This window comes from Macrotis lagotis, chromosome 2 (genome assembly GCF_037893015.1).
Source record: "Macrotis lagotis isolate mMagLag1 chromosome 2, bilby.v1.9.chrom.fasta, whole genome shotgun sequence".
In the NCBI taxonomy this organism is placed as follows: Eukaryota; Metazoa; Chordata; class Mammalia; order Peramelemorphia; family Peramelidae; genus Macrotis; species Macrotis lagotis.
In genome coordinates, this window is record NC_133659.1 from 218,826,829 (window position 1) to 218,844,811 (window position 17,983).

General features: G+C 35.9%; 1 protein-coding gene across 3 annotated transcripts in view; it reads left to right on the forward strand.

Moving 5' to 3' along the window:
• Nucleotides 1-17,983, forward strand: part of SMURF2 (SMAD specific E3 ubiquitin protein ligase 2) — a 164,202-nt gene that overhangs the window by 1,055 nt on the left and 145,164 nt on the right. The window lies entirely within an intron of this gene.

The following is a 17,983-nucleotide window of genomic DNA, read 5'->3' on the forward strand; positions in this document are numbered from 1 at the left end:
ATAAATTCTTTTTTACTTATATGAACTCTTCATATCAGGAAAACTTTCCTCCCTTTTCCTTTGGCTGAAGTTTGCCGCCTGAAAAAACAAACCAAAGAATTGAACTTCAAAGAGAAGTTGTTTCGTGATTTGCTTTCAAGAGTATTGAATGTTAATATTATATTTAAATAACTTTTGATTTTTGTTGCAAAGAGATGTCTAAGCCATTTACTGGCCTGGGTGCGTGTGTGTGTGTGTGTGTGTGTGTGTGTGTGTGTGTGTGTTTTGGGGGGGCAATTACAGGTTGCTAAAGTTTATCTGAGAAACTACAGAGAAAAATCCAGTTTTATTAAAATAGGTATGTTTCATGAATGCTAAAAGTTTATATTCTGATTTGAAATGAGTAAAATTGTTTTCTTTGCAAAAATATCATGTACATGTTTCTTTACTGAACACTTTTTATCTTTTCTCCCTAAACCCACCTCTATTTCTGCGGAGGGCACCAACATTCTTCCCATCAACAAGTATTCCTAATCTTAAGTGTCATCCTTGATTCTAAACTCGTATTCATTGCCCACATGGTGGACTCCCACCTCCTCAATATTGCACATGTCTATCCCCTTGTCACTTCTTAAACCCCCCCCCCCCAACACACTGGTTCCCCAGAACTCTTCACCTCTTGCCTGGACTGTTGTTTTAGCTTCTTAATTGGTCTTTAGGCCTCTTTGCTCTACAATTGATCCTCCATACTGCTATCAGGTCTGACCTCACTTCTTTGCTCAAAAAGTTTTTGATTTGCTCATCAATGTTTTTAGGATAAAATACTGACTAGCCTTTTGGCATATAAAACCCTGGCTGGCTAGGCTGATTACACATTACTCCTTTTCCTGAACTCTACACACTTGAAAGTATTGGCTATTTGCTTTTCTTGGTACACAGGGTATTATAGCTTCCTTCAGTTTCCCATTCATGGAATGCTCTCCTTTTTAAGCTCTGCCTCTTCTGGGCTTTTATTCAAGGTTCAACTCAAGTGCCATTTCTTTCAGGAGGACTTGTCTCTTGATCATTGTGTATTTATTTTGCATATATATCCTATATTCACCCTCGGACTGTAAGTTCTTTGAGAACATGGTTGGTGGCACTTTGTATATTTGCATTCTCAGAGGTTTATGTAATGTGTAACATATAACAGGCACTTAATAAATGCTTATTGGTTAATAGAAGAAAAACTGTTGAGTTTGTTATTATGTGATTTGGTAATTGATAACACTTTTAGAGTCCATGGACAAAAAATCTCTGAGATTAAAAACTTCTAATGTAAATTTGATAAGAATGAAAGATTTATTTTATAGACTGAATGTAGACTGGCTCTACTTTTTTTAGGTCTGTGTCTATAATGACTTTAAACATATGGATTATGACTCTAGATGAGTAATAGGCATCAAAAATAGAATTTTTCTACTTAACTTTCTTATATTCATGCCCAAATGGAGAAATTCATGAAAGCGTAAACTAGTTTTCTGCAAATAAAATGAAGTTGACTTTTTATATTTAGGTTTTTTCTTTTTCTTTTTTAGAATTTATTTTTCTTTTTATTTTTTTAAGAAAAATTTTATTTATTTTGAGTTTTGCAATTTTCCCCCCATTCTTGCTTCCCTCCCCCCACCCCCACAGAAGGCAGTCTGTTAGTCTTTACATTGGTTCCATGTTCTACATTGATCTCAGTTGAATGTGATGACAGAGAAAATCATATTATTTAGGTTCTTTTAAAAATGGTTTTTAAGGTACATTCCTTTCTTTGTGTGAAATTTAATAAAGCACCATAAAATTAGATTTATTAGAAAGAAAAACTGTAATTTTAAAGAAAGACCTTCTTTAGAGCAACAAACTAAAAGTAATTAAATACAAATTCAATGTAATGTAATAATGGAATTCATGTGTTTCCAGATTTTGATAAATTTCAAGAAACAGTATTAACTTCATTACCATTGATTATAAGGTAGCTTTAGGAAGTCTCAACTGACAAAATGATTGAAAATGATTGCACTGTGGTTTACTCTTGAAATTTGATTACTTTTTAAAATCTTGATCCCCCTCTCCCCCTTTTCTTCATATTGTGACAGTTTTCTATTTTGGCATAAATCTCCTTTTCTTCCCCTTTATCATCTGTAAATTAAATGGTATAGATTTAGTAAATAGATTTCTAGAGCTGGATTTAATTAGCAGCTTTTTAGGATATAAACACTAATGGGTTAGATGGAAAACATTGTTTTGACTGACTGGATAAATGACAGGGGCAGTGTTTGATCTAAGTCCAGGAATTGGTCTGGAGCAAATGCCCAACTTCTCAGTCTATCTTTGAGAAGCCAAATAAAATATTTAACCTAGGCCTTGTTTTTGGGGGGATAAAGTTTGATTTTTTTTTTAAGTTCTTAAGAAGGTTTTGAGAAATATTTTGCATACTTTTATACTAAGTGTTTAATAGTTTATTTAGATCTGGTTTCCATGATAGGAGAAAAAAACATTGTAGTCATATTAAGAGTTGGTATTTGACTCTTAAGATTCTTTAAGATTTGTTATTTGCTTTATTCTTTTCATATTCTTTAGGTCTGTAATCAGAATTGTAGTTTTTAGTTGATCTTTGAATCCAGAATGCTTTATGAACTGTAGGAACATGGTGATAGCTTTGTGTGATGTATGTATACATACATATCTCCTTGCTAGGCAACTGTCTCTGATGAAAGGTGAGTTCCATTTCTTTGGACTGTGTTAGGATGAAAAAAAAATTCAACTTGGGATATTTTGGGTTTTAGAAAATGCTGTAAGAATTCAGTGTTCAGAACTGAGATTTTCAAATATTTCCTGAGTCCTAAATCACTATTATTCATTAGCACTACATTTGATACAAAAAGGCAGGACTGATTTAATCCTGAGTATGTGGTAGTACAAAAATCTGGGTGTTTTTTTTTTTTTTTTTTTTTGGCATAGAAAGCCTACAGGCCTATCTGCCCTATAGCATTTATGGGTGGTCATTAAGTATACTTTTTTTTTTTAAGGTTTTTGCTAGGCAATGGGGTTAAGTGGCTTGCCCAAGGCCACACAACTAGGTAATTATTAAGTGTCTGAGGTCAAATTTGAACTCAGGTACTCCTGACTCCAGGGCCGGTGTTCTATCCACTGGATCACCTAGCCGCCCCTACTTTTTTATTCTTGAAAGTAGCTATAACTTGAAGAAAACTGTCAACACAAATCAAATTGACTTTTAGATGAAATTGAATGATTTTTTAAATTATTCCTGGAGTGAATAAATGTTTCGTAGACAAAGTTTTACAAAAGATCAGTAATGTGTATTCATATTTTTATTATAATGTGTACATTTGAACTTTGACAAAAATTTAGAATTTTGTATGGACTTAATGGTTATAAATATATCAAACAGTTTATTGGAGTTTCTAACAATTCTAGTTTCTTCAGTGTAAAAATTTAATAAATTACTTCTTTATAATAGTCATTTCAAATATTTTGGAATTTCTATTCCGTGATTTTCCCCTCCTTCCTGTAACATCTTACTACTTTAATACTCCAATGGGACTATAATCCCATCATTGTAGGCATTCCTTGTAATGATTCAGATTCCTTTCTGTCTGGTTAGCCTGTGTGACTCATCTATGCTCTCCCATAATTTACCATAGACACTAGTCTATAGTTGTGTGGGATGATATGTTTTTCCCTTAGGTCTCTTGTCATTGGAGGGATATCAGTGAAATACATAGCTTCATCTCTTTGACCCATTCTTTTTTGCCAGTCATTGCATTTCTTTGATAATATCCTTTATACTACTTCTCCTCAGTTGTTATTTGTCATGTCTTGCAGCCAACTAAGTGCACCATGTCAGTCAATCAAGAATTTTTTGAACACTTATTGTACTGCAGGCTAAGGTCTGGAATACAAGGAAAGGCAAAAACTGTCCCTGCTTTTAGGAGCTAATATTTTGGTGGGAGATGGGGAAGAAGAACAACATGTAAATAATTTTATCCCTATAAGTGTGGTGCTCCATTAAGTACTGCTTAAAAGTAAATTATCTTTGTTAGCTTTAAAAAATTTTCTTAGCTTTTTTATTGAATTAAACAATCAGAACAAATTTGAACAGGCCCTGTATACTTCCTTGAATTAATAAAAGCCATTGTTAGATTGATTCACATCTTAAAAATTTGTATAAGGAGCAGCTAGTTGTTGCAGTGGGTAGAGCACCAGCCCAGGAGTCAGGAGGACCTGAATTCAAATCCAGCCTCAGACACTTAATAACTACCTAGCTGTGTGATCTTGGACAAGTCACTTAACCCTACTATCTTGCAAAAACAAAAAAAATGTATAAAAAGACAGGAGCCATCTCAAAATTAAGGGGGGGGGGAGGGAGGGAGGGAGAGAGAGAGAGAGAGATTGAGATTGGAATAAGCTTGATATTTCTAGCATATGTTTGTTGAGGAGGAAGGCAGTAAACATTTATTAAGTGCTTACTATGTTCCAAGTATTGTGCTGTTCTCTTTACAATTGTCTCAGTTCATCCTCATGACAACCCTGTAATAGGTACTATTGTTACCATCCCAATTTTACAGTTGAGGAAGCTGAGGCAGAGAAGTTAAGTGACTTGCCTAGAGCCATATAGTAGTGTCTGATTTCAGAGTAGACAGTGGAGTCTTCCTGATTTCTGCTCTGGGACTCTTTATCTACTTTTCCTCATAGTTGAGAAAAGATACCGTGAGAATTATAGAGAAGATCAGAGGAGAATAGGACCTGTTTTAGAGAAGTCAGCTCAAGGTCAGCTTTTTCTCCATTGTTTCCTCCTGAAAGTCTGTCCATCCAGACACTATAATATAATCTTGTTATTTTGTAATTCAGGTATTTCTAGTAAACTGAATCTTAACCTCAACCAAAAAAGAAGCCAGGGATTACTGTCTCCAGATGTTAGACATTTTTCTAACTGGGAACCCAGAATGATTGTGATTGAACACCTTCATGCTGAAGAGGAGGGAATAGACCTTGTTGCTATTCAGTTTTAGTCATGACCAAATCTTTGTGAACCTACATGGGTTTTTCTTGGCAAAGATACTGCAGTGGCTTATCATTTCCTTCTCCAATACATTTTACAGAGGAGAACACTGAAACAGAATAGGTTAAGTGACTTGCCCCAGGTCTCATAGCTAGTCACTGTCTGAGACCAGTGATGAATTTAGGAATATGAGTCTTCCTGACTTCAGACCCACCACTATAATGATTAAAATAGGGCATAATCTATTCTTCTCTCAAATATATTTTACATATAAGTGTAAATCAAAGGTAATCTACACAGAAGATTATTTCATTCTGAGAGGACTGTGACATCAAGTATATGATGACATGACATGCAAGTGAATTGGATTTAACTGAGGGAGGGCTGTCAAATCTCCAACCTCACTTTCTCCTCTGGAGTCATCTGTGCGTCTGATGAGGTAAGGCTCAGGGTGAGTGGAGATGGCCCTGGATGCATTGAGAAACCTTGGCCCTTTTAAGCTAAGGTCTTTAACAAGTCTGTCTGATTCTGGCAGCTCCCATTCAGTGATTAAGGCTGGTAAGAAAGAAATGTGGTAAAGAATGACCTCTTTGGGGGCAGCTAGGTGGCACAGTGGATAAAGCACCGGTCCTGGAGTCAGGAGTACCTGGGTTCAAATCTGGTCTATGACACTTAATAATTACCTAGCTGTGTGGCCTTGGGCAAGCCACTTAACCCCATTTGCCTTACAAAAACCTAAAAAAAAAAAAAAAGAATGACTTCTTTTGCATAGTCAAAAAAAAATCCATCAGGGAGTGAAGACCCTCAGAGTTTCAGGCCAAAACAAATTGCCCTTTACATTAACTCTGAACCCATCTGACCCAAACAATAACCAAGTGTTGGCCGGTCAATGAGAGCTTAGTGATTTGAGACCTGTAAATTCCATGGTAGTTTACCAATGAGGTTGAGGGGGTGGGGTGGGAATAGAGAGGTATCTTTCTTTAGAAGGTGGATGTTGAAGCTGAGTCTTGAAGGAATATTGGGCAAGTAAAAGGTGGAAGGAGCATATTCTAGGCATGGGGTACAGCTAGTGAAAAGACATGGAGTCCAGAAATGAAATGCTCTTTGGACTAGTATATACACTGGTGGGATTGAGAAGTGAGTTAACTTCTTGCACTCCTATATCATCTGAAACTAATGTGAATGAAAAATCTGTGGGGCAGTTTAAATTAACTGTCTCCAGGTAGATTGATCTAGTACTATGCTGTAGGCCCTTTGAGAAAGAAAACTATGACTTTTGTCAGAGTTGCTGAGCCCCAAGGAAACTTCTTGCTTCTTATCTCCTTTCTGATAGCTTTTTCTTGGTTTTACTTTTCTAGACTGCTTTTCACTGCTTTGACAACTACTTTTACTTGGTATATAAATATGTTTTACTTAAACGGATCTATTTTAACTCAGGTTTTCAGAGATCCATTGCATCAGACATGGAACCACCACCAAGACAAGTGAAACAGCAAGGGAATCAGTATAGCTGGATCATAGAATCCTGGGAGGGAATAAAGAATTAAAAAAACTGGAAAATTAGGATGGGACTAGTTTCTGAAGAAGCCCTAAAAGAGGACTTTTATTTGATCCTGGAGTAGTTGACAAATACTAGAATTGTTTTTTTTGGGGGGGGGGGTGGAAAGGGAAGATAGATACTAAAGGGTATGTGTAACAGTCAGACCTATGCTTTAGAGAAATAGCTTGCAGTTGTGTCTGAGGCTGAATTTGAACTCATTTCCTCCTGACTCCAGGGCTGAAGCTCTATCCACAGCACCACCTAGCTGCCCCCAGAGAATGTTTTTTTCTTGTCTTTGTACAAACTAGGGAAGTACTAAGATTAGGAAGAGAACCAAAAGAAAGCATTAGTACAACCCAGAGAGAAGATAGTCAGGAGAAAGGTGATTAAACCGGGTCAGATATTGGGGGGGGGGGGAGTCAAGAAGGATGACTATTGAGAAGAGTGATTAGATTTGGCAGTTGGATCTTTTCTTTGTAGAGAGCAATATCAGTTGAATGATGTTGAGGTCAAAAACAAGGTTACAAAGGGAAATGAATGAGAAAGAGAAATGGGGGCACTGCCCTTTGGATGATTCTGAAGCTCCAGTAACCTCAGAAACTAGTATTTTGTGATTCTACTCATCATTTTGAGAATAGTGACTTCATTAGTATGGGAAATTTCCAGGTGAGGTACTCTGTCAATGCAGATCTGAACCTTCTCTCTAAGTGAGTTGACTACATCATTTTGACTAGAGGTTAAGTGACTTGTTCAGGGGCACAAAGCCAATGTTTTAAAAAGGCAGGACTTGACTCAGGTTTTCTTGACTTTGAGGCCTGTTTCACATCATGCTTCAAGACAATTGCTCTTAAAAGCTGAATTTTTAAAACTAATATTAATTTTTGAATAGTTCTGAAATGTGTTTTGGGCAGCTCTCCTTAGCTTTTTATTAGCTTATTATATTTATATGTAATATGTTTTGCATTCATATAATATTAAATTTATATGACATACATATTTTAGAACTGAAATGCACATAGATAATAGTTCTAGACATGAAAGGAACCTCAGAAGCATTTGAACCTTCCCTTTCTCATATATATATATATATATATATGTATATATGAAATGCTAGTGATGGAATGGAAATTAAGTTGTTTGATTCTGGAACCATTGCTCTTTTTTCCAGTGTGTCTTGCTGAATCTGCAGCATTTTTAGAGATTTTGGTTTTTTAGTCCACCTTCATTTTCTTTATGTTCTGCATTTTGTCCAAACTGGACCACCTTATTCTTCAAGATACACCTTTTATTTTTTTTCAATTCATTCATTTTGTTTTTTATTCCTTGAATGTCTTCTCTTCTTTTTTAATTGAATTCTTTAAAGCACCAGTAAAATACCACTTATTTCATATTCCCTTCTTTGTATCCTACTTGGCATTTTTAAGTAATTCTAATGTACTTATAATGAAAAATTGTATATTATAGTTCATTGTGATTTTATTTTGTTTTACTTTAGACAGCAACATCCTTAAGAGTGGATATAAAACTCTCCTATGACTTCCCTGTTGCCTCTAGGATAAGATATAAAGTTATTTCGGCATTTAAAAACATTTTTGTTGATGTTTTAATATTTCCTACTATTATGTTACCATTTCAAAATCTCCTTTTCTCTTAGGGAGCTACATCTGACTTTTTAATAAAGAATAAAAAAAGAAGAAAGGAAATAAAATTTGGCAAAAACGAACAACATAGTGAGAAAGTCTGACATCATATGCAAACTCACAGACTTTGTTTTCCTCCCTAGCAAGGAAGCTGGGCAAGGGGGAAAAAGTGTCTTTTATGTCTTGTCTTTAGAGCTAAGCTAAATGATATTTTCATAGAAGTTTTCATTGTTTTGTTTTCTACTGACTTTTTTATTTATATTGTAGGTATTTTTATGGTTCTGATTTTTTTGACCTTGCATCAGCTTAAATAAATTTTCTCCCTTCCCTTTTAGAGTATTTGGGTTCAAATCTTAATTCTGATGCTGCAGTGTTATCTTGGGCAAGTTATTTAACCTTCTTTGGCTTTATTTTTATTTTTTTAACTGTAAAGGAAAAGGAATTAGATTTAGATAAATGAACTCTTAGGTTCTTTCCAGCTTTCTATCTGTGATATTATGATTTTAGTGTTTCATTTGTTTCATGTACCACAATTTATTTGGCTACCTCTCCTCCAGTTATTGACTATCTAATTTGTTTCCATTTCTTTGCTTCTATAAAAAAAATTTCAGCTTGCTTTCCTAAGTTTACTGCTCTCTCTAGTTATAGCCTTATGATGATGATGATGATGATGATGATGATGATGATGATGATGATGTTTTTGTTTTTGTGAGGCAATGGGGTTAAGTGGCTTGCCCAAGGCCACACAGCTAGGTAATTATTAAGTGTCTGAGACCAGATTTGAGCCCAGGTACTCCTGACTCCAGGGCCGGTGTTTTATCCACTGCGCCACCTAGCTGCCCCCTGACCTACTTGTTCTTCCCTAAAATCAGTCTTTTTAAAAATTTATTTAAAGCAATGGGGTTTGAGTGACTTGCCCAAGATTGCACAGCTAGGCAATTAAGTGTTCAGAGTTCAGATTTGAACTCAGGTCCTCTTGACTCCAGGGCCGGTGCTCTATCCATTGTGCTCCTAGCTGCTCCTAAAATCAATCTTTCATGTCCCACTTTCCTGGCTGTACTTAGACTGTCTCCCAAGCTTTGGTATAGCTTCTGCTTCTTATAGAAAATCTTTCTTGCTTCTCTACTTATTAGTACTCTGTTCCTGGTCAAAAAATTAGGTGTATACTTTTCTAGGTCTATGTTGTATTCCCCTGGAGAATTTAAGCTCCTAAAGGGATAGTTTTTCTGTTTTATATTTGTATCCCTCAGCACTTGGTCTAGTACTTTTTTCAGCTTAGGAACTTAATTAACTATTCCTAGAGCAGTAGGTGGCGCAGTGGATAGAGCACTGGCCCTGGAGTCAGGAGAACCTGAGTTGAAATGCAGCTTCAGACACTTGCCTTGCAAAAAAAAAAAAATTAAAAAAATTGAAAAAAATCCCCCTAAACTATTCCTTCCATTCTTGACCCTGTGTCGTAGACTCTATCTTCCCTCTCACTCTATAATTGAGAACACTTTTCCTGCCTCTTGTTGCAGGTATTAGAAAAAAATTCTTAGTCATAGCTCTGCTTTTTTTTAAAATCTTTTTTCCCTCCTTTTTTCAATTTCAGCTTATGACTTAACTGCTTCTTGCTCTTTTAGGATCATAGTAATTAAATATCTAAATTGGAAAGATCATTAGGATCTTCTTTGAAGTCTAATTCATACATTTTACTGCTAAGGAAATTGATTTCCATGGATACCCATCAAGCTTATGGCAGAGTTGAATTAGAACCGGGTCTCCTAGTTCATTTCTATTTATATTACAATGGTGGCCTGATCACCTTTTTTTGTATGACCACTTTTAAACTTAATATGTAAAATCCAGCATTTTGAATGATTAAAATAAATCTTTAATTTGATTCACATGAGAAGCTATATATAAAAGCATTCAAAAATATTTTTGTAATATCTTTGTAATAAAAAATAATCATACTATTTCATTATATGAAAAAAAGAATTATTACTATCTATTTAAAAACTGAGAAGCACAAAAATATGCCTTCTTCATGAGTGTTAATATAGTAAACAGAGAACATCAAAATTTAGAAGGTTGGCTTTGTAGTAAGGAACACTTGATTTAAATACTACCTGTGACATTCTAGCAGAGGATGATGGGTAAGAAGTAATTTAGCCTTTAAAGATTTAAGCAACTCATATTAACCAAGTGAAGTTGCAGGTTCATCTTGATAGAAAATTTCTATATCTGTAAATTACCTAAATCAATGAAATTAGAATTTCAGACAGTAATGCCTTGCAGAGTTATGTAACAACATTGTTTTTTGATGCTTCTTAGACTTGAATGTCAATATATTTTGTCTGTTAGATTATAGGCACCTTAAAGATAATAAGCTATGATTTGAACAATAAATAAACATTTATTTAGAATCTGCTCTTTATGTTAGACAATTAGCTAAGTACTGGGGGAGTGGCTTTGAATGTTTATTTTTATATGAAGTTAACTCCCTTCACTGATAGAGGGTACAACCCTACCCTTTTTATCCTATACAATTCTTGGCCAACTCCTTTGTAACAGAACTGATCAGTATACTGAAAAGTAAAGAAACTGAGGTTCTATTAATCTTTCAAGAGAAACAGTGTGACTTTTGGACCATCCATATGAGTGAACTTTTTTTGGGTCATATGAGTCATTTTATCTTTTTTTTGGGGGGGCTGGTAATGAGGTTAAGTGACTTGTCCAAGGTCACACAGCTAGGTAATTATTAAGTGTCTGAGGTTGGATTTGAACTCAGGTCTTCCTTACTCTAGGGCTAGTGCTCTATCCACTGCGTCACCTAGCTTCCCCATCATTATCTTTTAATGTCACTTCACATATGAAAGTTATTGTCAATAATATTCTGTAGCCTATTTAGGAGTGCCATATGTCTTTCCATTGCTTTTTGTGTTTTTTTTTAAAGGATTTTGCAAGGCAGATGGGGTTAAGTGGCTTGCCCAAGGCCACACAGCTAGGTAATTATTAAGTGTCTGAGGCCGGATTTGAACTCAGGTCCTCCTGACTCCAGGGCCAGTGCTCTATCCACTGTTCCACCTAGCCACCCCAACTGTGTCATCACTTAGCCACTTTTTGGGTTATTTGTAATTTTGATTCCTCCAAAATAAATTACATGATTTTAGAGCAATGTAGTAAGACCATTATAGTAGTGGACTTTTGTAGCAGTGAACAATTTGAAAACTTTGGATGTTTTCCATTTGTAATAGAGCCAAATTTCTCTGTACTTATAGGGCATTTAAAAGCATGTTTTTTAAAACAGGTTGTGCAGTGGATAGAGCACTGACCCTGGAGTCAGGAAGACCTGAGTTCAAATCCGACCTCAGCCATTAATAATGACATAATTGTGTGACCTTGGGCAAGTCACTTAACCCCCATTGCCTTGCAAAAACAAAAAAAAATGTTGAAGACAAGGGGAAGATTGAGGAATAGTATTGCTACTCATAGTGGATGGAATGATAATGGTTGACAATGGAGAAGTATGGTGCAATGAATTAGGAGTCAAATCCTCAAATATTTATTAGGTGCATAATGTGTGCCAGTCACTGTACTAATACAGTAATCTATGTTAGGATATAGGATTGGCACCCCCTGCAATCTGGAAAATCCATGTAGGAATTTTTGGCCTTTTTGTACCAGAGAAAAAGTCCGAATTATTATGGTATTAAAAAATAAAATATGTTGACCTTTGTCCTTAAAAAAATTGTATGATTTTTGAACCATTGTTATTTATCTTTGAAATATGGAGATGTTGTAGGACCAGAAAGACTTCATTTTGAAAAGGGGAAGATGGTAGAGTTCTGCTCCTGAACGTGTTTTTGATTTTTGGAAAAATTATAGAATACAGTATTAAAAGGATTATTTGTGAGTACTTAGGAAAATGATTATTACTAAAAGCCAGCTTGGCTTCATTTGGAACAGGACATACCAGACTAACTTAATTTCCTTTTTTTTTTTTTTGACAAGGCAGACAAGACTAAAAGAACGGAGGGAGGCTTTAGTATTCCTACATTTCAACAAAATACTTGACAGAGTCTCTCGTGTTATTCCTATGGATAAAATGAAGTGATATGACCTAGAAACAATGCAGTTTGGAGAATTCAGAACTGCTTGAATTATCCATATATAAAAAAATAGCCTTTCACTAATTGGGATTGGTGGTCTTGGATCCAGGTCTGAGTTTCATTCTTGCCCAGTAGAACCCCCATTGATTATCCTTTCCTAACCTCTGAAGAAACTCCAAACTATTCCAAGTCACACCTTGGTAGCTCCAAACAAAACATTCTCCACGTAGACCTCATACAACACTACCTCCTATATCCTATACTCTTACTCTCCCATTTCCCATTGCTGGAACCTGCTTGTGATGTAGAGAAATATGAATGTAACAGAAACAAAATCTGTAATCTTTCAATGCTGTTAAAATCTTAATAATTGTAAAAGGATATTTGCTCCTGAGATGTAAATGGACCTCTGTTGATTGTGTCCTGTCTCCCCTTGACCTTGTTGTTTGTATCTTACTCCATTTTCCCCTTCAGCTAACCTTGGGCATAGATGCTGGTGTGACAGGAAATGACATGTTGAACTTGGGGGTCAAGCACCTTGGGATAGGTACATAGTTTGCCATTAGAAGATAACTGGCCCGAGATAACTGGCCCACTCCCCAAGTGCCACCCTTGCCCAGCCTACCACAGAAGAGAATTTAACAGGAAGCATTGCTGCTTCTTTTCTTTAACTCTAGTGGATGGATTTTTCTCTTGCTCTTTCTTGGGCCATGTTGAGTTCCATGGGCCACCGCCATGCCATGTGGCCAGACTAAGCCAAGCCTCGTGGCTGCCTGCCCTTTCTCTCTCTCTCTCTCTTTTTCTCTCTCATTTTCACTCAAACCTCACTTAGCCAGTTCTTAAAGTGGTTACTGCTTTTCTCGGAGATTTCACCTGTATATTTGTAATAATTTGCTATAATAAATCCTGAGCAGTTTTAACATCCCAGAGCTCAAATTCTTTCCTCCTAACAGTGGCCCTCAGTTTCTCGGTTACCCCAAATTTTATCTTTAATTGTTGACCCCAGAAATCCTAGTGGCAACACTTAGATTCAGCCCTCAATAAACAGCTTTGTATTGACTTCCATTTATAGTGCCATCTTCCTTTTTTCCAGGGTTTAACTTTTGAACTTTCAGTTGACCTATTGAAATGCCTAAGGGATCTGGCCTTGTCTTTGTTCTATTTTAAAAAAAATAGAAATTTTTATTAATCATGCAATTTACTCTGTTGGAGAGAATAATATTGTAATTGGAATCAAGAGCCTGGGAATAATTTCCAGCTGTTTTGTGTAACCTTGAGCAAGTGCTTCTTTATTTCCTTTTTATTGTTGTTGAATTTCAGCTTTTAGAAAAACTTGAGCTTAAACCAAACACACAAAAGAGGATTGCATATGAAACCAACAAATCTCCCATTTCATGCTTTTTTAAAGAGTATGTAATTCTACACTTTCAAAATTGTCCTACTTGTCTGTGCTTCCTTCAGAATTTCCTTTTGATCTCTTCTGTGAATTTGAAAAATGTTTAATTGTTCCTCTTTCTTTGTATTTTTTTGAATTCAGTATTGCTAATCCTCCTATCCCCTCAAGAGAACAAACATAATCAAGCAAAATGAATTAATACAATAATAAGGGCATCTGGGGGCCTAGTGAATGCATCAGCCCTGGAGTCAGGAGTGCCTGAGTTCAAATCCAGCCTCAGACACTTAATAATTGTCTAGCTGTGTGACCTGGGGCAAGTCACTTAACCCCATTGCCTTAAATATAAAAAAAAAACAATGTGTTCAAAAATATATGCTCCTTTCTTTTCTTTGTGTTCTCTTTCAGTCAGGAGAAATTCTTTGGAGACATAGTTTTTGCATTATTTAGAGTTCTTAAACCTTTCAAAACTGTTTCTTTCCATTATTGTTATCCTTAAAAAAAATTGTCCTTTTGGTTCTGCTCAGTTCACTCTGTTCTTGTGATGGGAAAGTGCTGCCCTTAGCGAATTGGAGACTTAAATTTTGGGTTCTTCTAAGTGAAAAACTCAGACCATCTGATTCCAGAGTTAAGAAAGGCTAAATTTTAATTCACAGGTTACTGCAAAGTTCACATATTATTACAGAAAGTTCAGAAGTTAAAAATGCACAAATTAATCTGAGAAAGAGCAATAGCTTGTTTCTAACAGAGAGAAAAGCAAGAGTAAAAAAGAAAGGGCTCAAACATTCTTCTGGAGGGCGGAACTGAGGAGTGGTTTAGCACCAAGCTCCAGGTATTTTCCTATGTCCATGCCACAAGGACTGTCCCCTAGCTGTGACTAAGACAGTACTCATTGTCCATGGGTGGCAGTTTGGGTACTAAGTGTTAAGCCTTTCCTGCCCAGTGGGCAGGACCTTTGAGTCCAAGGTGGCTTTCCCTGTGTCCTGCTTCATTCTTACAATCTCTGAAATTGCCTGTATTACTTTCAGGCAATAATAATCCATTACACTTATTTAACACATTTTGTTCAGAAATTCTGAAATTCTCTTAAGTGGCAATCTAAGGCACTTCTTTGTTTTTCATTTTATCTCTTTTATTCCACTTTCATGATTAGGAAGTTTGTTTACAATGTTGGCCTTTAGTCCCTCTTCAGTGTGATCCACCCTCTTAAAATTCCCCCACCCCCTTTCTTCAACCTCATTCTCTTCTCCAGAATCTTTTAGAGTCCAGTGACTTGAGATAGGTAAGGATAACTGATTATGTCCAGGATGCTGTGGGAGAACCCTGGCCTTTTTAAAATAAGGTCTGTCCCAGGTCTCAGGTTGACTAAGAAAGCACCCATCTAATGATTAAAGATTAGGAAAGAACTGAGGTAAAAGATGGCCTTAAAATTTTGTTTGGAGGTTTTTATGGCTTAAAGTGAGTGTAAATAGCAGTTGTTTCTCTTCTGACTGGACACCCTGAGAATCTTCCCCTCCCCTACACTATTGAATTCTCTTCTGAGCCTCAATTCATCTTCATGGACTTCTGTTTTTCTTATATAACTGTGCAACTTCAGGATCATGATTGAGGAGAATATTTCTTGTTTTCATTATCACTTCCATGGTCTTTCTTTAACCAGCACCTTTGAAGTTGATTCAAATATCTGTCATTGAATCAAGATTTTGGTATCTATTGTCTATGATCTCTGGGACACTCCTTTTCTCAGTGAGTTCAGTTTGTTGTTCAGTCTGTCCTGCAACTCTCACCATAAGGTACTTCAATATGAATTTGATACTCCTAATTACTTAACTTACTTATTTCTCATGACCTACTCCTTCACCCAACCTTAGTTACACAAAGAAGATTGCCCTAACCTTGATCTTGCCATCATCTTCAAGTGTTCTCTGCTCATGAACTCTGAAATTCCTTTCTCTAACCATAATCACATTTCACCTCTCATTCTGCCTAGTTTCTCCAGACCGTTTTCTTTTTCCTCATTGTGATCTCTAATGCCTCCTTCTCTCTTTTCTTTTCTAGTCCCTTTCTCTGTACTGATTGTACTCTGACTTTCTTGGTGACCTAGTTAAACTTTAGACTCTCCCAAGTCCCTTGCTCTCCTCTATCTTATTGCTACACTTATTCTTCCAATTCCCAACCTTGGATCACTCCCATCATCTAGTGTCTTCAGTCCTGCTCACCTGCTGCTGAATGAAGCTGGAGAAAGTTGTTAAATGGTGCTAACATATCCACTACAGATTTATATTAGAGACTCTTAACTGGACCATGGCAAGACAATTCTTTTTACATTTCCCTAATTGATTTATGGTCGTCCCCACTTATTACAGTGACTTTTCCAAACTTTTTCATCCCTTCTCAAATTCTCACTCCCATGGTTCCCCTCCCCCCTCACTCTCTCTGAGAATCTTGCTTCACTGAAAGAATTGAGACAGTTTTCTTAGTTCTTATTCCTTACCTCTATTCCCAGGTCCATATCACTCAGGTCCCTTCTGCGTCTTTGTACTTGTTCATCTCTGTTTCACCTGAAGAGGTCTTTTCTCTTTGCTAAGAATACTCTCTATAGGCACAAGTGATCTTACTCCATCTCCTCTTCTTGAACATTGTCCCATTTTACATTCTCTCACTCAATTCTTCCACCAGTCCTCAATCTCTCCCTGTTTGTACTGCCATACAAACACATCCATGTCTCCCTGATCTTCAAAAAAAATCCTTGATTTGTACATTCTCAGTACATTTTTTTCTTTCCCTTTTGTAGTTAAATTACTTGAATGCTGTCTGCATTTGATTCCTCCAATTACTTTAACTCTCACTTCCCAACTTTCTAGTTTGGCCTCTGACCTCATTATTCAACTGAAACTGTTTTCTCCGATAATACTAATGATTTCAACTGTCAAATCTAATGGCTTTTTCTTTATCCTCATTATTTTTCTTTTTTTAAAATTTTATTTATTTAAGGCAGGGGGCTTAAGTGACTTGTCCAAGGTCACACACAGGTAATTATTAAGTTTCTGAGATCGTATTTGAACTCAGGTCCTCCTGACTCCAGGGCTGGTGCTTTTTCCACGGTGCCACTTAGCTGCCTCATAGTATAGTCATTTTTGTAAAAGTGCTATGCACAACTGAGATATATATATATATATATATATATATATATATATATATATATATATGTTCCTTTTTATTCCTATTAAGTAACCATCAGAGATCTGTTATCTAATTTTTCTGAAATTTAATTCAGGGCTTTAATTTTTTATGTTCCATTTGTCTAGCTCTGGAAAGGGTATGATGACAATCCTTTACTATTGTAGTTTTACTTTCTATTTGTCCCTATGATTTATCTTTTTTCCTTTAAGTATTTTGACCTTGCCATTCAGTTGCATATATGTTAAATAGTGAAATTAATTCCGTCTGTGCTATTTTCAACAAAATAATCCAACCCCCTCTTTCACATGTTCCTCAAATCTCCACTCTGGTCACTTACTTGACAGTGAGTCAAATATGTGATTTTTTTTTTCCTGGAAAGATTATCCTCTGTGGTTTGTCTTTAAATTTCTAATCATTTCTAGATTTGGCATTCATCTAAGATCATTGCATAGTTGGGAGGAAGCCTGGGATTTCAACAAACTATAGCTTTGTTGTTTATATCTTTTTTAATTGTCATTTTTTATTTTTTTGCTTTTGCTTTGCCTTTGAAATCTTGATTGCAACTTTTGCATTTTTGAGTTAGGCTAAGGCAGAATAGATTTTTCTCTAACTATTTTAGCTCTGTCAACCTTTATTTCTAGCATTTTTTTTCTTTCCTTTTATACCTTTCTTTGTGATTACCCCTCTGCATTTAGTCCTTGGTTTGCTTCTAAGTAATCTGAATCAACCATCCTTCATATTCTCTTTTCCTTTTCTCTCTTCCCTCCTGTTTTCCTATTAAGTTGAATTCTTCACCACACTCTTTATGTGTTTTTTATGGAGGAAAGAGAGGTTAAAGGTTACTTTAAAACATTAGTCTTCTTTTTCTTGCCTTCCCTTGTCTGAATAGTCTTCTGCTTGTGCCCTCCGATTTTGTGAGATATATTCTATCACCATTTCTCTTTTCTCTCTAAATTTCTCCCAATGTCTCCTTGTCTTCTTGTATCTCCTTATAAGACAAAAATGTTTCTTTTTTAGGTTTTTGCAAGGCAGATGGGGTTAAGTGGCTTGCCCAAGGCCACAAAGCTGGGTAATTATTAAGTGTCTGAGACCAGATTTGAACCC